This window comes from Passer montanus, unplaced genomic scaffold (genome assembly GCF_014805655.1).
Source record: "Passer montanus isolate IOZ18808 unplaced genomic scaffold, ASM1480565v1 scaffold153, whole genome shotgun sequence".
Lineage (NCBI taxonomy): Eukaryota > Metazoa > Chordata > Aves > Passeriformes > Passeridae > Passer > Passer montanus.
In genome coordinates, this window is record NW_024362385.1 from 647324 (window position 1) to 669366 (window position 22043).

The 22043-nt window shown below is 42.8% G+C and overlaps 1 long non-coding RNA gene across 1 annotated transcript in view; it reads right to left on the reverse strand.

Annotated features, from left to right (window-relative positions):
• Positions 1-22043, reverse strand: part of LOC120498867 — a 217063-nt gene that overhangs the window by 172639 nt on the left and 22381 nt on the right. The window contains exon 2 of the long non-coding RNA XR_005626772.1: positions 950-1034. This is a non-coding gene — a long non-coding RNA (uncharacterized LOC120498867). The remainder of the gene's footprint in view (positions 1-949; positions 1035-22043) is intronic.

Here is a 22043-nt window from a genome sequence, read left to right on the forward strand (position 1 = left end):
TGGCTGGAGCTGTCAGGCTTCAACAGGGACCAGCACAGAGCCTGCACTTCACAGTGACTTGTTTGCATTGTTTGCATCTCTGAGTGTACGTGTATGCTGCCACAACAGTTAAACTGTCCGAAATATTGGGACTGCCTAACAAAATAGTTTTTTCCTCACAGCAGCCTCCAGGACACTGACAGCATCTGCTCCTGAGACCAATTTCATCCAAGATGAGAAACTACCAAGGAATTCAGCAACAAACCTAAGCAGTGGGGACTGGTATTTAGACTGATGGTGCTTAATTAATCTGTTCCCATTGGTTGTAAAACTACTCCAGGATGAACTTTAGCAGTCATGGTTTAGTCTGAGGAAGTGCGATAAATTACTGCACAATGAAAGCCCAAGAAAAGAAAGGCTGATTTATTCTTGTTATGTGAAAGCACACACTCCATTTGGGTATTTGAGAAGGATTCTATTCATCACAGCTATTACAGTGGTCAGTGTGGCCTGAAGAGACACCTGACAATTTATACATCTCTGCTTCACAACAGGAGAAGAAGGGTGTTACTGATGATAAATACGGCATCTTGCTTACTTTGCTGAATTTAACATCAGTAAAAAACTTTATAAGGGCTGGATAGGCAGATAACCCTAGAATGGTTTTGTCTTTCCCAGTGGAAATCTCACTCAGGTATGTGGGAGGGACAGGATTTTTTTCACTGGCTGCACAGAGTTTCCTTCATTATCTTCTTCTCAAAGTAAAATAGGCTATGCCCAACTCACAGGACTTCACATACATGGCTGGCAAATAAACATCATCCCTGTTCTAATAGCACAGGAGATAGCAGGCAAACAGATTTGCATCCTGAAGAAATATAATCTACATGCAGAATGGAACAGATTTGTGGCTTAGGCACTGGGTCAAGATGCAAGAGGGTTGAATTTCTTTCCTAACCATTGGCATTACCTGTGCCTTGCAGTAGTTCCTTTACTCTTGGTGTGCTCCAGCTCGGTGTCTGTAGGACACTGCCCTTGTACCAGTCACAGGGGTTCTGCAGAGACAAATTTATTTGGATTGAGTCACAGAGAAAAACAGTGGCATGAAAAACTTCTGCAGCTTCACTTGTTTTTGTGCTTACTTCCAAATGGAGTGAGCATTACCCATAGTAGAAAATAGATTGGTAGGCAGTAGATTGAAAAAAATAAATGTTTTCATCCCTGAAATATAAATCAGATGTTGTTTAAGCAGCTGGATCCTAATTTAACTGCAAATCTGGCCAAATGCAGATTTTTTGATGAAAATTCCCAAAGGTTGGGGTGTTTACCTCTGAGGTTACATACCTGGCAGATGTCATGCTTAATCTACTTTGTCAAACACAAACACAGCTTTAATCAGGCAGTGTTATAGGAAGGCTAAGCACAACCAGATCACAAAGGAACTACTGTCTCCAGAATGCTAATGAAAGATTAGCTCTTCAATTCAGCCTCTGAATTTTGAGGAACCTTTTGGTTTGTTTTCAGGTTAAACTAAGGCTAGAATAATGATTAAAGCATGCAAATGAGGCATTGTCATGAGAAAATAATAATTTGTTTCACTGCAATAAGAAATCTTATTTACATAAAATGAGAAATAATTAAATTGGAGCTGAACTGTGTGGCCTATCAATTTAATTGAATTTCAGCTACATGTCTGTGGTTGATTTACTGGGGCTGGTTCCTGGAAAGCATTTATTAGTCATTTTTGCAGCAAAAAGATGAATCAACACTTCTCAACTGTGCAAGAGAAATCACTCCTGAAATAAACTCCTGCTGAGCACCACAGATCAATACAAACAACACTGATGTGCCTGCAGAGCTGTGGAGAGTTCAGTCAACAGGGAGTTTAATACACTGGTGAAGAATATTGAGAAATATGGCCATAGCTCTCCACTCTGATTCTTTTAGCAGGCCATATGACTTCACCACAACTATCCTCCTTCCTAACTACATGAATGAACCACATTAAGCCCATTAAGAGCCATCTGTCTTTCAGGACTTGAGTTTCCATTCCAAGAGTGCCCATCCAGCCAATTTCTCTCCAGAAAGTGTTCCAGACCTTTCTGGCATTAAAGGCTGTATTTCTCTTCTTGTTTGCTTTTAGTTTCAATATTTCCTGACTGCATGGCCTTTTTTTTTTTTTTTTCTTCCTGTTAAATTATATAAGGTGTTGATTAGGAAAAAAATGAAAAAGATCAGTAACAACTTGTCTTTCACTCTTTTCTTAGAGATATCTAGTAGAGTGAAAACTCTGCTTCCTTGCTGTAAGGAGCATCCTTAGAGCTTTACACTATTTTATAGGTTTTTCTAAAATCCCTTCAATTAAGTGCTGCACCTTGACTACACAATGTTTTGAACTGTGGTTTGATCTCACATCTTTTGATACATGTGCCTCTTTCAAAGTGCCTCAGCTTTTAGGGAAGGTTTCTAGCATGTCCTCCTACATGGTAAAAAAGTCCCTGGCCCTCCACAGCTGCTCGTGAATAGACATTTTTTTTCATTTACTGACCTGAGGAGATCTACTGATCCTTTCCAAATCCCCATTTACAACCAGCTACACCTGTGTCCTAGAGTGACATTATGATGCTTGTATCCCCAATCATGTGTTCTGTTTATGCTGGATATTATATCTGCGTCTTCAAGACTGGCTGAGAGCGAAGGCGGGGAGAAGAAGAAGCACAAAGTTTGTTATCACAGTTATCACTCACTCCTCCACAGTCAGCTGGAACACAGTTGTTGTCTGGGCATGGATGGGGCAGAGTACAGGGCTCCTTTTGTTTTTCAGTTAGTTTAGCTAGCTGAGGCAGTCTGAGTTTTCCCTGGACTGTTTTTCTTTCCCTTTTCTTGGAACTGTTCGAACCTGCCCCGAACTGGGACCTGGGGAGCACTGAGAGCTTGCACCTTGTGGCCTACCGGGACCTACTCTGGGCAGCAGACTCTCCCAGCACCAGAGGGATTGATAACAGAGTGACCACCCGCAGGAGAGACTTTCTGAATTTGTCATCTCTTCAGAGCGGCAAATGAGTTCTGTCATCCAGTATTGTTCATTTCTTGTGCTGGGGAGTGCTTGGCCTGTTAAATAAACAGGTTTTCTTCCACTTCTCTCCAAGGAAATTTTTCCCAAACCTGATGGGGGGAGAGGCTGCATGGGTGGGCTTTCTGGAGGGGCCCCTTTTGGAGGTTTTCTCCCAAATTTACCCTAAACCAGGACAATCTGGAAAATCACGTTTTCCCTGTCTCTGCTTTATATGAGAATTCTTCTTTCATTAGTCGCAACATTTCATCGACAAATTCTGATGAAAAATACTCAGACTATGAGTTGTGTATGACCCAGACCTCTCTGCAGCTGATGTAAGTCAGTCATCTGGACCACATGGTCTGGTTTCAAAGCCATGATGAGACTGTGAGTTCAGGACTCACACAACTGACTGGTTTAGGAGTGACTGCAGAAAGTTTATCCTAAAAAAGGATGAAATCACTGATCTCATGCTGTACTCCAGCAAGCCTCACCAGCTGCAAACACACTGTTTGTTCTGACCTTGTGCTGTGCTGCTTCCAACATATCTTTGGAACTGCGTGCCTCAACCTCCCACTTGCAGACCTCTGCTTCAGGTGTGGTCTCCTCTGCTGGCAGGCCAGGGCAAAAGCTGAGATTGGAAGAGCAGAAGGAGCCACCTGCACCACCCAGTATCTGTTTGAATGAGGAACTGGGAATCACAGATCTATAGTTAGTACAAACGAAAGCTCTTGTCCTGCCAGCTTCTTGGCACAGCTCAAACACATCTTTAGAACTCAGACAACAGCATGGAAAAAATAGTGGTGTGCTATCACCACCAAGCAACAAATGCTCTAGTCCTCAAAAGACAATGCAAAGAAGTATATGTGATGTCTCTGAATTACTCAAAGTTTGAGTACCCTGTTAAAACTAGAGAGGATGCCTGGACAGAGTGGGAAATAGAGTGCATCCCCAGTCAGTCCTGAAGCCCAAAATCTCCTGACTGCAAGAACAGTATTTCCAGAAGTTCACAGGTGTTATTCAAAATCAGTTAAAATCACAATTTAAGAGCACAACCATAAGTTCCACACCCACCAATGGACATCTTTATCTTGCTGATTAAATCTAGACAGACCCTCAGCGGGATTGTGAGTGACTTCATGCAGGTGGCCAACTTTGCTCCCCACAAAGATTATAAGGTCAGAAACAGACTTGTAAACTCTTGGCTGCTAGTCTCAGGATTAATTCACCATCTAGAAAACATGACACCATTAGGGAAATGAACATCAGGTTCATATGTGACCAAAGATATTTTTTGTGGCAAGAGCTGTGAGGAAATTTTTCCTTTCATGAATTTGGGAGCAAGTTTAGCAATTCTGCATCAACTTGAATTCATTTTACTGAATTATTTGCTGGAAAATATCTTCACATGTTTCCCATGAAACTGTAGCTTTCCTTAGTGAAACATTTAGAATTTTTAATCTGAAATACATATTTTTAAAAAGTTCCTTTTCCTTTTAGTTAAAAAAAAAAAAGAAAAAAAATTAAATACCTGTAAAGGACATATGACACTTTCAAAATACATTTCATGAGGATTCTCCAGTCTTTTGCCTCCTAACACTACCAAGGAACAGTTTAGATCCAAAATTCCAAGAGAAAAGAGTGGACAGCTCAGTCAGGCTCCAGTTACTTCTTCTAGAGTCATCACTTCCATCACTACCAAAGTTTCTGGAAACCTTTCTGGCAAAAGAGAGCTCAAAGCATATGGAAACTACATTTTGAGAAGTCAAAGAGAGCAAAAGAAAAATAAGAGGGGCTAATGCAAAAGTCCAGTTCCCTACTGTTTGTGCTTTGTCATATAGCTCTCCCTGGGGGAAGAAAAAAAAAAATCCTTATTCCTTAGCAAACAAACATAGGCCATGGCTTCAAAGAATACATGTTTAAAATGCTGATTGGCCAGCTGTCTTCTGCCAATGAAATGACAAAATTTCCAAGAGCTACTTTCTCTTCATTAGTATTTCCTGAAATTCCATTTCTCATAAAACTTAATTTATTTAGGGAATATTTGTGATATTTATATTTTCCACTAAATGTTATTGGTAATGAGAATAGCTTCAGAAGCAACAGTGAAAAGGCAAGGAAAAGAACAGGCAAGCAGCACTCTCAAGCCTAATTTCCTATACCAGCATATTATCTTAAAAGGTCACAAAAGAGTAATGACAAGTGAATTTAAGGTTGAAAGGAGCAAAAGGAAAACCAGATCAAAAAAGAGTGGTAAGAAGTGTGGAATGAAGACTGGTGACTTTCCCTCTCCTCAGGGAGAAGAGTTTCTCTGGGAAAAGTTAGTTTATTTGTGATGGTATTACACAAAGGAAGATACCTTTTCCAGGTTTTGCAAGGAAAGATGGCTAGAAAATAACTTTTCCAGAAGCTGATGTATACAAGAGATGAAACATTCCTGTTTTTCTACCTGATCCAAATCCCAGCTGACCACAGCCTTGGGAGAATGAAAACTTACTTTGGTTATCCCCTGACTTGCTGTTCACCCTCTCCTGAAACACACCTTTCAGAGACAGGACCTGTTTGTTCTTTGCATATGAGAATAATTTCCTGCTCCTGTTGCACATTATGAGGTTAATATGGTCCTAATTTTAACAGTATTTTTTTGCTTAGCTTTGTGTATACAATTATGAACTCCCATTCCAATGGTCAAAGATCCTCTCTTCAGGGTAGATTTCCACTCCGCCTGTGCTTGTAACTTATCAGAGTGCATTGACAGAAAACTGATTCTCTGCTTTGGTTGTAACTCCATGAAGTCCCTAAAAAATACTTTAGGAGCATCAGTGTTGATGGTGCTCCTAAAAAATGCTTTAGGAGCATCATCATGTAGATGATTTTTTCCTACGAGATTTTTGAAAGTATCTGAAGAAGGTGGCATCATTTTCTTCTCTACTGAAAGCAGTAGAGAAGAAAACTTTTAACTTTAAAAGTAAGTTTTGGATTAAATACTACCCCTTAAAGCAACCTCCTGAGAGCAAAATGCCTTGTAGGGCTGGGCTGTAGGTATTGCCCATCCTCCTCTTGCTAGATATTGATTGATTGATTGCTTGTTTAATTTATTGATTGATGAGAAATCAGATCTGCTTTTCTGGGCTCAGCAGTATCTCCTTCCAACTTTTTCTAGATAACTAGTGGCTTGAGCCAGGTGAGAATATCTGCCAGACAGGCCATTTGGAATGCTGTGATACTTTACACATTTCTTAGTAGTGAACAGGGACCTTCACAAAGAGGCATTGGGTCTTGGCTAGATCTTGCACAACCACTATTTTTTCCTTGATACCTACAACAATTTTGGGAGAAGGCAGTGACCAGGACCACAGGCAAAGAGAAGCAATTGGGTGGATTCACAGAACAATTCTGGGTATAGAACCACCCTATGACTTCCTGCTTCTCATTTCAGTGGTGCTATAGACCCCACAAGGCTCCTCATTCAGGTTCCCACCAAAACTCTCTTGCTAGAAGCACAGCCTGTCACCTCACAAAAGCTCTGATATTGTTATCAGGGTATTTTTGTCTTTCTAAGTCACAGACATGTTGCAGGCTCTCTGACAGCAGATGATGATGGCACACCGGATGCCCGCTCCCGGGTGGGAGGTGCAGTGCCAGCCGTTCTGGAAACAGATTAACTCACCAGGGGTGAAAGACGGCTCAAAACCCATCTACCTTGGGAAAAGTTGTAGAGGGTCGCCTTCATACATGGAATGGCAACAGGCAACTGAAAGAAGGAAATTTTTGCTAATTTGTTCCAAACAGTGAATGCTTTGGTCGTTCTGGCAGTGTGACTTTTTCAAGCAGCAATTGGAACTACTCAGTTGGGAAATGCACTATGCCAGCCATGTGCTTCTCAAGGAGAAAATTGTAATTAAGCCCAAAGGTATAAGTTTTAAAGGAATTTTATTGCTCTGGGAACCTCACTTATTTAGAGTATAGGCTATTAGAAAATACTTGTTTTTAATGGAGAAGTAGCAAAATAAGTTTGAGCACATGTACTTCCAATGCAAATATTGTTTCTACAGGATGTGGAAGCCACTATCTTCAAAAGATTAGCCTCCATTTTCCAATCAGTACATTTTTTAGCATAATCATGGCTCCAGAAAGACAGGAAATGTTTCTGCTCAGGAGGCAATCCTCTGCTTACTCCCACTCCTTAGCTGTATAACCTGTGTGTGGACACAAAAGGATTAACCTGTCACCTCACACTCATGGAAGTGCTGGAGGAAAAGAGCTATATTCACACTGAAATCTGCTTTGCAGTGAAGTCACAGTTCTGTAGGAAAGGCAAAACATGTTGACAGTGCTCTCCCTGTCATCTCTCCTGGTTCACCCAGCTTGGTCAGCCCAGCTCCAGCCAAAAACCATAAATGAGTGAGTTAATGCAGCACAGACTGGGCAAGATGCATCACCCATCTCTTCAGCTGTGTATCACTCACACATTTTTAAAGGTGAGTGAATGGAATGAGCTTATGTTCTCCTTCTGCCCCTTGATTAATCAAGAACACTGTGTATTTTCTTAATGGAGAGAAAATACAACCTGCTTTTGAAATCCATCTTATAAGGTATAAACAACAGTTAAGCCAAACACACCGATCACATTGCACTCATTTGAATAAAAATGTGACTGAGTTTTCCTTTGTTTATGCTGCTACTACTGACTTCCTCAAGCCCTGCCATGTTACTGCTGGTGGGACCCAGGTGTCAGGAAGCCTCCCAGCAGGACACTGGTTGACACCTCTCCAGTTGTAGCAGAGGAACCTAGTTAAGGTTCTGTGTCCTTGGGGTATTCACAATTCTGGGAAATTGTGGAAGACGTGGGTCTGACATACCCTCGACTTGCTGAACAAAACTTGTGTGAGTTATCCCATTTGAGGTCCCCTTTCCAGTACAATTGCTCCACTGCAGGCGGACACAGCAGCTCAGTGACCACCACCCCCATCCACAGCCTGAGGGGAAACCTGCCAGAATCTGTGTTCTTGTTTTGCATCTAAACGCTGCATGTAGCAGCACCTCAACTCTGAAGAGCAGACCAGAATTTAACCTATGTGTGCCTCTCTCCCAGGGCACTGCCATAAACTGAGATTAATTCAAAAGGCCTCAATGAATTCACAGTGCTGAAGCTACAGTGAGTGAGCAAAGGGGCATAAGCTGCTCTGCCTGGGTACAGAACTTTTCCAGTGGGCTGGAATTGCCATCTTGAGTGTGGCCTGAGCTTCATCCCATGTTTTCATGCCTGCTATGGAAACACAGGCCAGAACCTTAAAATTACAGTAGCAAGTCTTTCTTTCCTCACTCATATAATTTCACTTGCCAGGGGTGTAAGACCCCATTCTCCTTGCAAACACAGCTCTTTCTGTACACCCTGGAGAGCCTGCACAGGCAGAGAGCACCAGAGGTTGGAACAGTGACTAAAACCTTGCACAGAGGAACAAGGCAGTGGATGACTGTCATGCATTCTTCAACCATCCTTTCATTCCTTCAGGAAGGCTGAGCTACATTCTGTCCCTGCAACTTGCTTCCTCTATTCAGCCTTGCCTAAAACCTTGTTTTAGGACTAGCAACTTCATTCTTACTTTTCCCTCAGTGGATTAAAGGATAAAAGGATAAAAAGGATGTGATAAAAAGGATCAAATTGAAAAAAAAAATCCCAAAGAGGAAATTATGTATACAGTGCACAGACTCAAGACTAATTTTTATAATAAACTGGGTTTGTCATCTAGTTACAAACCAGATTATTCTGCTAGAGATATTTTCAAAATAACATGGTGTGTTAGAAAGCATGATTGTTTTCTAGTAGTACACAGTTTTGCAGAGACTTCCAGGGTGGACTTGGCACCTACAACAGAAGGTAAACAATACTTCAGCACCTATGGGTTTTTTTACCTCTCTAGACCTGAAGTTCCCTTAAAAACAGAAATGTCAGAACTTATGTTTTCAAAAGGCCGTAGAAAAAGTGCCCTTGCTTTGTCTGATGGATTATTTAATTCAATATGCTCTTTTCAACAACACAGTGATCATCTTTCACAGCTAGAGCTCTGAGAACTAATTAATAGCCTTACTTTCATATGTGTGAAGAGCTATCTATGTGTTATGTCTCAGATTAGGCATGATCATTTTAATATATTGCCAAAAGCATTTGGTTCTTATGTCTGAAGTGATTAAGTTTTTACAGAACAGTCCAAAAGACTGCCCAAAGTCTGTGGAAGAAGCAGGGCAGGTGGTCAGGAGCCCCCGCCATGGCCTGGCTCAGATTTTGTACTTCCCTATCCATATCCACAGAGAAAGATCTGCCAGTGCTTCACTGAAGGTGCAGTGGGAAGCAGTAAGGATGGAAACAGAGACGAAGAAGGCAGAGCAGTGGTCATTCCAAAGGAAGTGACAAGTGACCGTGCAGCTGGGTTAGGAACAGGATACGTGGCTGGTGGATGTTGGGCAGCCAGGATTTGAGAGTACTCCCACTGCAGACAGTACAGGGACAGTGATGAAGGGAATATGTTCACATTTGAAGTGCAATGTTGCTTTAAAATGCTTTCACAAGAAGGTAAAATTAAATTATAGCTGCGGGGAAATCCCTGTGTTTTAATTTACAAGGATGCCCAGAGGAATGGAGGAAACAGAAATAGATAAATAATAAAGCATTTATACCAAATTAAACACAATATTCTAACATTTCCTTTTTTTTGCTTTTAGTAGGGACATGGTTTAGATAAAATGTATGGCTCTGAACACTATTTTATCTTCTTTACTCTGGGAATCTTCTGACTGGAATCTTCCTACTGTAGACTTTCTATTGCAGCATAGCCAAGAGCTTCTCCAGCATGGATCCAAAGCTGTACTGCTTTTCTGCCAAAGCCAAAGCTGTTGTTCATTCTTTCCCCATCATAAATCTGGCCACTTCAGAAGAATGCAGCTAAACTCTGCACACAAGATCACTTAATTCCACATATGTCTCTCTTATTACCACATATGTGGGAGCATTGGCTTGGTTGAGGAAAGCAAAAAAAAAACCCTCAAAACTCCACACTAACCCCTCTTCCACTAAGAAAAATAGAAGAATTCAGGATGAAAGCCATTTGAATGTAAAGAATCATTGCAAAGGGGGAGAAGAAAGCCATTTCTCCAGACCAAGTCAAGAACTGGCAGTCTAAAACTGCAGAGAAAGAGAAAAAGACCTCTAAGGCCAAGCCCAATGCAGCATTACAAGGATGGCAACAGCTGGCTGCATCAAAATTCAAAAGCAGATAAGACAATTGTTTTTCAGAGATGGTCTTAAAAAGCCAGTTCCAGGTTGTGGCAGCATGTGACATTGTGGAGTTCATTTCACCTCCTTACACTTTCTGTAACAGCTGCACTGAAATCACTCAGGCTAAGAATGAGGCCTGGGAAGTTAAATAACATTGCCCTCACTTCTCCTGATATACTGTGTTAAACCTCAGCCTAAGGCTTCACTTCAAGCTTTGTTGTCCCTGTTACATGTTCTCCACCTCACACCAAACCCAAATTCTCACTCTAGCCTGAGGGCAGGTCCCACTTCTCTTTTATGTAAATGAGAGAACAAGCCGGCTGCACTAGTGAGCCAGCAAAACCCACTTAACACTTCCCATCACAATATCCACCTGCTAGCAGTTTCATGCCAGAACTGATAGCTTGCTATGACATTTTCCTTAACAGGAGTTTTCCTGCAGAAAAAATACTCCAGTGATGGCTCAGCATTACTCCCCTGCAGATCAAAGTATCAGCTTCAGCACTACTATATCTCCTGATATGTCAAAACCGTTCAAAGCAATTTCCTGAAAGCTGAGTACTAGAGAAATGTAGGGGTGATTGTTCCTCTAGACTGCAAAACCCTGCAGCAGAGGCACTCCCAGGTGTGTTTGCAGCTTGGTCTTTCTCTAATACCAATGATGGACAAGGCTTTAACCTCAAAAAAGAGATGCAAATGTTGCAATTCTCCAAGGGCATGGAGCAGGATTCTTCATCTCAACTTCTTCTCCCAGTCTTCCCTCCTCTATCCCCTTAACTTAAAATAGACAAAAAAAGAAAAGTCTGAAACAGGGGTCAGTGCTAAATTGTGAAGGTTTTTTGTTGTTCCTTCTCCTTCAAACTAAGAGATAATGGGCATTTATTGATGGTGAGCTTCAGGAAGACTCAGTCAATCTGCTGATGTAGGAATCTGATAGGTTCATGCCACTGTTGCATGAAGTATTTCCCCTTGTTTCACTACATCTGAACTCTGTAGAAAGGAAAGTTTAACTCTAGCTCTGTGCCCACACACAATGTGGCCCAAAGTTCCAATACCTGCTGAAGGGGAAACAAGGGGTCCAGTATTTGGCCAGTGCTATTCAAACTACAGGATGCTGCTTCCATCCCTTGTGGCCCTCCTCTTCTGCCCTCATTTCTCACACTGACCACTGAAGAGTAATACAACAGACATCACTTCATGTTTTGCTAGCTAAACACACAGCTGAGCAAGCTCAAGAAAACTCAGATTTCTTGTTCTACATCTTTGTTGCAAAATCACCACTGAACATTTAGTGCCTGGGACAAAGAGTTCTATCTGCAGCCTTTCATACCTGTCCAGAAGTTCCAGCATAGTGCTGCAGCACCATGAAATGGGCTTACCACCTAGGGAAATGCTGGCCATGCTGTGTATGAAAACCACCATTATTCACAGCTCAATAATTAAGCAACATTTCTTCATTATTTCATGGCTTCCTACAGTAGTGGTTAAAGTGACTATAAATGAATTAGATGTCTCACAACTGCAAACAGAAAAACCCTTCCACTGGCAGAATCTTCCCTAACAACACTGTTCTAAATGTGTCAGTGTAAAACATCACAAAATTTTCTCCTCAGTTCAGCTGTTACTTACACTTTGTTGTATTATTTTTTCCCAGTAACCCCAACAGTACATTGCTGCCAAGGCAGCCTGTCATGCCCTGGAACATGATTTAAGCCTGCAGAAGACTGCAAAGGGTGTTGTAGAGAAGACAAGCCTTGTTTTACAGTAGCTTGGCTGTTCTGTGGAGGAACATCAAAATACTCCCATTTTACATGAATAATTTATGCATACAGACAGACATCTACACAAATATACTCAACATGGCTGTATTCTGTCATATACAGGAAGAACCTCAGAGCCAGGCAAGATTTATCATTTGAGAAACAAATACTCCACAGCTCATCGCCTTTGTAAGCACAAGCACAGTGACTGCAGAGTCATTGAGCCTCTATAGAAGGGCCCACATGTTCTGCCCTGACAGACTGAGATGTGGAGGACTGGGAGCAAACACCTGACAGTCTGTGATCTCCAGACAGCACACAATCACCACATGTCAGCCCAGAAATTCTTTGCTGCATTGCAACCATTTACTTTGAGCTAATGTGTGGCAGAAGGGCGCTGAAAGAGTTAATGAGAATGCTGCTGTGCCCTAAAAAAAAGCAACCCAATATCTATTCTTACTCAGCCCTCAGTGACTGTAAGGCTGTTGATCACAGTGTTTTAAGATCTGGTGATTACAAAAATATGAAACTTATTTGTCTGCTTGCCAAGCAACACTATTTGATCTAGAAATTCCTAAAAGACCACAAAAGAAGCCTCCATTCATGCCTTCTTTGTATACCACACCCATATTAGAAGAATGATATTAGAACCCATTCAGTTCCAAAAAGGTAGCTCCTATTTTCTCCTTTTATGATTTTAAATAATGACGGATTTTCTATTTTAGTAAATAGTTTAGCCCCTTCTTGCTGGGGGAAATGCTGCTGCTCTTGGTCAATGAAACAAGCGATATGAGCAGGTAGAAGATGGTTTGATTGGAGTTTCTCATGGATTGAAGGTCTCACTGGAGGTGTGAGAGGGAATGGAAGAATCCTTACACTGCCTACAGACAATGTCTCAATACGGGTGCAAAATAAAATGGGCAATGAAAATTGTGTAAAAAACTAATTGCTTTTAAGAAGACAGTACTGGAATACATTCACTCATTCCACTGGCAGGTCTATGTATTACACATCAATTCAGTAAGGACCACAGAGGAATGCAATGTACAGAACATGGTCATGTCTATTTTTCAAGTATTCATTATGCAAAGATCACTGGGGAGTATGAAGGAGTTATTGGGATTCATTTTGAATGTTGAACTCCTACTTCTCATATCTTCCACTGTAAGGTAAAATTACATATCAAATACTCTCAGGTTCTGTTCAGTTCTTAGTCTACTTCAGCTGTTATTTTCACTCAGTGCAACTTTTAACAGAGGTTTGCACAAGCCCAGGTCCTTCAAACTCTCAGGTTACTCCAGGCACACTCATGAAGTCTTTCTTGGGTATGTTTGCCCTGTCAGGGTCTCTGCAGTGAGGGCAGAGCTGGCACAAATGCAGCACTACCTGACAGAGGGTCTCATCACTCCTGCTCAGCCTGTACTCAATCAGTCCTGCCACCAAAACCCATGGGATTGCCCTGGATGTAGCTGGAAAGAGTAGGATTTAGCTGTAAAGAGGAGGCACATGCTGTCACATCTTCCCCCACAGTAATCACTGGGCAAACACATCTACAGCACTGCCCAGAGCAGGAACAGGCCAGTAGAAAATGAAGGATTGTCGCAAAAGGGAAGACTAGAAAAGTGGGAAATCTTGGGGAAACTCTTCCTCTTTTATATGGAATTAAAGGGGGAATAAAACATGACTTCTCTTCATTAAATGGACAACCGATGTGCATTTCAGATGTAAAGCCAGTTAGACTTTCCATCCCATATTTTGCCTTTGCAGAAAGATTTATCACACACAACCGTCACTTCATCCCCAGCTGATCCCAAGTGTCCAGTGCTCTGAAATGTTTGATTTGCACAATGAATGTTGCTGATATTACTATTTTACTCTTTTGGTCATCTATGACCTGTTTTTAAGCCTCTCCAATAGCCAGCACCTTCTCCATGTAAGCTATTTTTAGAAAGCACACTTACTTACATCTTACTTACACCTGTCGTCAGAAGATCTATGGCCAACATCTTATTTATGTTACTGTACTTTGACACATTGTCAGACCTACATTTCAGCTGAAGTTTGATGCTGTGTTGGAGGTCATGTCTTCGGTACATTTCAACAGGCAGTCTCCTAATGCAGGCTCTGAACAGCCAGCTCCAAGTGCACTGGACAGGAAAGGAGTCACTGCTACTTTGCCACCCTCTCAGCACCAGGATGTGGGAACTCAGCACATCCCTCTGGATGTCCAGAGCTACCGAGACAACCCTTGGGGGGCTCGGAAGTCCTGGAATGTTGCCAAAAGTGTCTGGTGGCTTGGCTTTCACCCTTCTAAGGAAGTGCCACCTGTGTATGAGGAGATGAGAGATTTTCAAGTTTGAATGGTGAAGGGATGATATTCACTGGGTGAAACATAGATTTTAATGCACTGTACAGGGGGGTTTTGAGTACTGTACATGGGGGTTTGGAATCCTCTACATGGGGGTCAGGAGTCCCAAGATGGAGGGACTTGGGCGTGCCCTGTCCTTCTTCTTTCTTCTCCTTGGCATCCATGTTCAGGATTATGTTGGCACGTGTCTTCGGTACATTTCAACAGGCAGTCTCCTAATGCAGGCTCTGAACAGCCAGCTCCAAGTGCACTGGACAGGAAAGGAGTCACTGCTACTTTGCCACCCTCTCAGCACCAGGATGTGGGAACTCAGCACATCCCTCTGGATGTCCAGAGCTACCGAGACAACCCTTGGGGGGCTCGGAAGTCCTGGAATGTTGCCAAAAGTGTCTGGTGGCTTGGCTTTCACCCTTCTAAGGAAGTGCCACCTGTGTATGAGGAGATGAGAGATTTTCAAGTTTGAATGGTGAAGGGATGATATTCACTGGGTGAAACATAGATTTTAATGCACTGTACAGGGGGGTTTTGAGTACTGTACATGGGGGTTTGGAATCCTCTACATGGGGGTCAGGAGCCCCAAGATGGAGGGACTTGGGCGTGCCCTGTCCTTCTTCTTTCTTCTCCTTGGCATCCATGTTCAGGATTATGTTGGCACGTGTGGATTGGTTCACGGTGAAGGTGCACTTGTTAACAAGGGTGAAAAGTATTGGAAATAGAAGGTAAATATCTTATATGTAGTTTTCACTATAAAAGACACAGACGCCCCGTGGGTGGGGGAGAGTGCTTTGGGCTGCCTTGCTGATCAGACCTCGGCTGGGCAGACAGAAAACTTTGTAGATAAGAAATAATAAACACGATTGAAGACCGAAAACTCAAGAGTCCAGACTCGTCCTTCGAAGTGCGGCCTGCCCAGAACCACCTCTCCCTTATTGGGGCAGAGACAAGTAACAGCGGACCCCGACACCAGGACAGGTGAAGGAAAAGACCAAGTGCTCTCTCTGAAACAGTGAAATGTGGTGGGAAGGGATCGAGCAGAATGGTTAGGAGAACTAGAACTCCTAACATAACTGGAACAGAGGCTAACTTGGATAGCGTTTGAACAATGAATGAAGAATGATCAGACATAAAGCTCTTTATTTGTAACTAAGAGCATATTTTTAAAAGCCCAGAACACTAAGAGCAAGCCTATGGGAAGGTTACACAAAATTTTTCAGTCTTAAGAAGATTTTCCCTTCTATAGAAAGTGTAGTCTTTCACAAAAGTCTCACAAGAGGCAGAGGGGGTCACTCATCACAGCTGAGAGACACAAATCTGTCTTTCCTTCAGGTAAGGTTGGTGCAATATGGTTATGTATTGTTATTTGTATAAATCAGAGAGGATCTGGACTACTCCCGGCTTTATATTTTCCCTTGAGATTGGTCTATAAGGCTGGAAATAGGCCAACAGGTCATACAGGAGAGCAGGCAAGTCCTGGGACAAGGAGTGCTGGCATGGGTTACCCAGTCCCAGAAGCCTCCTGTGACATGTGGGATGGCTCCAGCCACATCCTCAGCTGCAGAGCAGACACAGCCATTACCCCATTTCCCAAGAGAGGAGACAGAGAATGGTAGTAAAAGCAACCATTCTGGGTCAGAGCAAACACCTATCTAGTTTTATTTGGTACCCCTACATTTCTGTTTTTGGAAATTATAGGGCAGCAACAAAGCCATATGATCTTTAACCATGCTGATAATTTCAATTATCAGGCTTAGGAATCAGTATGGAAAGGACACCAGGAACTGCCTGTGAAAGCCCAGTTTTGTTGCATCGCCTAGGATTTCAGAATAATTTCTGTAAAAACATGCAGACTTAATGCCTGTCCATTTTATGCAGTTAATTTTGCTCTGTCCTGTGTATGGAAACAGCCAGATAGCATAACTCTAACCCACAGCATATCACTGTACCATGAGCCTGGTGCTGCTGCTGGCTGGTGAGCAGTGAATCTGGCTGGAGGCAGGCAGCAAGATCTCTCTCTAAGCCCTTGGTCCTTTTCCTGGTTATTGTTGTTGAACCCTTACTTCCCCTCTGGATAATGGGTTACGGAAAAAATCACATGTTTGTAGCCTGAGACTTCATGTGGGTTGCTGCTGTCCTGGTGGGGAATTTAACAGCAGGATTATACAACCATGTTCATGTAAATCATCCTGTGTAAAAATAAGGATGTTTCAGTCAGTTTTTGGAAACAATGCAGCCCATTTCAGTGAGGGCAATTTTTTGGATGGCTGGGAAGGTTTCCTGTGCCAGGCTTGTGGGTGGAAGTGTGGGCAGAGGTGGGATTACAGGGCATTGTTTTCCCTGTTCCTGCCTGCCACATAACCTCACCATGGACATCTCCCAATGTGTGAGAGACTGGCTGAGCAACACCCCATAAGGATCTTGGTTCAGTCTCTCTGTAATTATTGTAGCTGATTAAATACAGCAGGCACATGTGCTGGATCAAACCACCTCTCCTCTGTTCCAGTCAGCCAGTTCTTCATCAAAATCCATTCCATGAAATTTACAGGCAAGACTCTGTACACAGCAATCCATGTCCTGCCTACACACTCATTCCTTGGTGTTCAGCCCCAGGACCAGCTTTTGACCATTTTCTAAAGGACAAAATATTCAAGTGCCAGCAGACCGGGAAAAACAATGAGAATGCCAGAAATGAGCATAAGGACTGTGTTAAAGCTCATCAAAATTTTTGCCTGTGCCCCCTTTCCAAAACACCCAGCCTGCAACAGCTTCATCATCCGCAGACACATTTTGCAGGCAAGAGGAGTTCACATCATTGTAGCACCAGGCAGGGCCCCATGAATTACTGCCCTTTTATGACATGTTATGACACAGTGTGAATGACATCAAACCCCTGAGAAGCGTTACATTTTCAGTAATTCCTTTGTCTAATTTGAAAGGCCAAACACTCTAAGAACATTCACCTGGAAAAATATCAGGGTAGAGAAAGGCAAAATCTGTCTGCCTGGTTCAAAGTCTGGGTTTGCCTTTCTGAAAGAGAATTACATCATGCTAGAAAATAATCACCTGAGGATTCAAAGGCCAAGACACAAGGTTACCAACTGGAGATCCTTTTGTGAATTCCATGAATACTTTACAAAATAGAGAAAAGCTTTTGTCCTCTTCTGTTGCATGGAATTCCATAGCTACATTATATCCCCAAATATCCACCAAAAGGCATTGAGGCTAAAAAGTCAAGCACTCAAAAAGTGGCCAGAGGAAGAAATTAAGGCGATCTTGTCTATTAGAAGAATTTTTTAATTACATGATGCCACTTTTCCCCCCCAAGCCTCCGTTTCGTTCAATAAGGAGATTTTGAGGCAAACCTTCCTTTTCTCCCATACACTGGATGTCCCAAGTCCCAGGCCCCAAATGCTGTGCCTGTTTGCCTGTGGGGCCCTGCAGCAAGTCACTTCAGTGAGATTTGGCAGGAGGCAGGGACCCAAAAAGGAGAGTTCTTCCCTTCAGTTGCAGAGGAGCTCAGTGGGCTGTCCTGTGTCATTCAGCAAGCAGAGGAGGCTGAGGCCCAGGGCCTCAATCCAGGCTCTGCAGCTGCTTTCTGGCAGTGGAGGACAAAGGCTCAACCCTATTTTAGACCCTGCAGAGGACATGCGGAGGTCCTTCTGCTCTGTTCTTTTCTAGACCCATCTAGAGCAGGTTTCTTTACTCTCTGTCCCTCACTTGCTGACTCTTTGCTTATGTTGGCTCTTTTTCCAGTCTCAGTCTTCCCCCAATGCACTTAGCTCCCTCCCAAGCTCCTCCATTGTCTCTAAGTTCACCATTCCAGTGCCACTGTCTTCCTTCCCCCCCAGCATCTCTGTCTCAGTGCTTTCCCCACCAGGTCCTTGTCCCAGACTACCTCAACCATTCTTCTTAGAGGAATCCTTTACTTTCTCTTGAATTGACACTTACCCTAAAGTTTTGGCTTATGAAAAGATAAATCAAAAAGTGTTGGTTTGGGGTGCCTTTTTTTTTTTTTTTTTGAGAAGCTTTTCTTAGGTAATGTAGCAGGCACAGGCAGCTGCAGCTGTCCTTCAGACAGGACTGCATGAAATAGCCTTCCCTTTATCCTCAAAGGTTCACATGTGAGATAGCCTGGCTTCCCTTCAAGTCACTGCCAATAATAGGTGTAATGTATTCCCTTTCCCAGGGCTGTACTCACAACAGGAGAGGTGGATCCAAGTTCAGCTGTTCCCAGACCAGAGGTGCTCCCAGAGCACAACCACCATCACCCAGAGCACGTGCTCTGCATCCCATACCCAACCCACATGAGGTATGTGCTGCTGGGAAAATGCTGACCATTTGGAGAACCTGTCCCCACACACAAAACCTGAGTGTTTTCTAACCTGTCTGTATATCACCCAAGAAACATATGAGATATTGCCTTTCAAATTAACAATTTTTAAGCATTTCAGGAGCCACAAAACAGCTGTGAAGACATCTGGCTGAACTAACCAAGCCCATACATCAGGTCTTTGTTCAGCTTCAGATCCACAGACACAATATGAAAGAAGCAGTTGAGGAGTAAAAGGAGCATATTGCTGCAGACAACAGAAAATTCCCCTTAAGCGGTCAGATCACATCCTTTCCTCTCTCTCTCCACTTGGTTTCCCTGTGCAGCCAGAGAAAAAGGACCTCACTTCTCCAAGCTCCAGTCTCACCTGCTTCTGGATAAAACACAGAAGCAAGAATATCCATATGCAAACAGTCTGTGTTCATTTGTTTTTTTTTTTTCCCCAAGACTTATTTTATTTTGGGGATTTAACCCCCAAAGCCCCTAGTGTACTCCCAGTAGGCTAGAGTGTCATGATAAAAACTTCTTTCTTTTTGAGGAACTCCTACAAGCATCCACAAAGTGTCTCCACTGCAGTGCGCTCTTGTCAATTTACCCACAGGCAGCCTGACAGCCTGGAGGTTGCTGATTGCCCTACATCCTCTGTCTGTGGTGCTGACTGTCATTTTGCCATTTCTTTGTGGTCTCCTGCATATCTTGAAACATTTTTTTTTCAAACTGTGGAGTTTCTTGGAGATGGGTGTTCATCCACACAGCATCCAGCACTGCCATGCTCTGGGTAGGAAGCAGACACTGATATTCCATCTTCCCCCCAGGTTTTGCACAGAAAAATTCTCAGGGAACATTGAAGCTGCTCATTGCTGCAAAAGTGACACCTCTTCATCAATATATTTTATCTATTGTCTGGGATCTCACTGACACAGAGGAGCAGGAAACGAACCACTGTCTAAACATCAGATGGTGCAGCAGAGAAAGGAGGGAGCATTCCATAAAGCAGCTCCCACCTTACCTGTGCTCTATTACCAGAGCAGTCTGCTGATACTGCACCTGCTGCTTCTAAAAAGTGGTAGAGGAAATCTTATAATATACCCAGCTATTACATTACCACCCACGTGGCACAGAGCAAAGAACTGCACAAAGTCCCCAGAGACAGACTGCTAGGTTATAAATAGGTGCCGGACCTACATAGCTGGAATGACTTATAGCTGCAGAGCAGGACCCCTAATTAATGACATTTATGAAGTTTCTGGCTGCAGCTGGTTTGATGGCTGGAAATAACTGGCTCTGCAGAGTAGGAGCAGCAGCTTCCCTCCAAGTGTTGGCAGAGAAAGCGAGATAGCAATAGGCACATCCAGTCAAGGAAGCTTGGTGGAACGTATGCAAACCAAATCAAAGGCGTGCATATGGGGGGGAAGTTATTTTATGTAAAATGATCCACTTTCAGGGAATGTTACATTGACAGCACACCTGTATGCAATGCCAAAGTCTGTACTGGTCATCCACAGAAAGCTGTGCAGTGAAATAGATCCAAGAGAGACATGAACAGAAAATGAAGGCGTTAGATCAATCCAATCCTCATCTCTTCTGCCTGTGCAAATGGTCTTGATGCCTCCTCATAAGTAATTTAATTTTAAAAGTGGGAGGGGGGGGTACAGAAAAGAGGTTTCCCCATAATTTTAACCATGTTTACACCATAAAAACCCCACGCCTCATGCTCAGTGTGCACATTCCCTGAATCACTGCTCTGAGCCACAGCTCAGTACCCCAGACATTCCTGGGAGAAGTACGTTTGTCACCCACTGTGTGATAGCTGGGCACCCATCCTCTGTGCCTGGAGGGGGTGTTGGACAGGCAGCCACCTACTCTCATCCACTGGTTTGTTTGCACATGAAGAGTCATTAGAGACTGGGCAACAACTGCATCCACTGGATTAGTTTAGGGATTTTATTGACAGAAAAACAAGAACAGAAAGTGGTTTTAAATAGCATTGTTCTCACGTTTCAGAGTTCATGATCTGCCAAAATAAGGATTATTTTATGCCTGATGAGCTGCTCATCTCAGCAGCAGCCTGTGAGCTCCAACACAGTGCAGTGTGTCTTAGGCCTGTTTTCACCTGAAACAGTACACAGTGACTGAACTAGTTCAAAAAAACCCAATCACAACCCAAAACCCCACTAAACTTACCTAAACCAACTTGTATTTGCTATGAGACAACAGCAAGCCAGCAGATGGCTATGACAGATTAGCTATGGGGGGCAATCTGGACTTTTCCAAACCTTGCGTAATACAGCTTCATATTTTGGCTGAGGTTTTAACACCTTCCTAGCTCCAAGAGTTTGCAGTAGCATTTTCCCTTCATGGGATGCATCCCTCAAAGCCAGCTCTGACTGAGGGAAGCAGACATTTGTACTGACATAGCACTGGGAACTCTCAGATGGGATTCAGTCACATTGTGCTCTGTTCATATATACTTATCCTCCTGGCTGTAGTCCATATCTCTATATCCTTTCCCTGAAATACTGGTTGTCTAAATAGCACAGCAAGTATACTCTGGTTTCTAAGAAAGTCTTCCTTAGGTATTTAAATTTTACATATTACATAGGAACTATAGATAGCTGGGCTGCACAGAGATTTCCCATGAGCTATGGATACCAGCAGTGGAAATGGAGGATAAGGGTACTTGAGCTTCTCTAAGATCATGGGCCTTACTGACTCACAAACAATCCATTTCAGGACCTTCTTACCCCCTAAATATTTGTATTGCATTTTATGGAATCATGGGTTTTCTACCCTGCACATGCAACCTCTTCTCTTTATTACCCCAAATTGTTGAGTGAAAGTCCCTCCTTTAGAAGAAATTGCCCTACAATCAACAGTATCTTAAAAACAAATAAAACTAATTATTGGTTTCACATCTAGTCGAACGTTAAAGAGGTTAAGAAACAAATCAGTCTCGCATCCCTAGGCTAACAAAGATATTGTGTTTCTTTTCCTCTTCATAGCTCCCTCCCCAAATCCCAGCTTTTCTGGAGGTTTTTGGTTGGTTTGTTGGGTTTTTTGCTGGCTTGGGGTTTTTTTTTGCCTTTTAGCCCTATTTCAGTATAAAATCCCTTCTTCTCCATAACCCTTCTTGCTAACAGTTAATCCTTTTAACATTCTCTGGATCCTCCTAGCACTACCCTATCCTATTTCTCTTTCTATTTCAAATTCAGGAGCAAGCACATGATCCTCCCTCTTTCCCTTCTCCCCGCTGGCAGACCCTGAAATGTTTGTCCTCT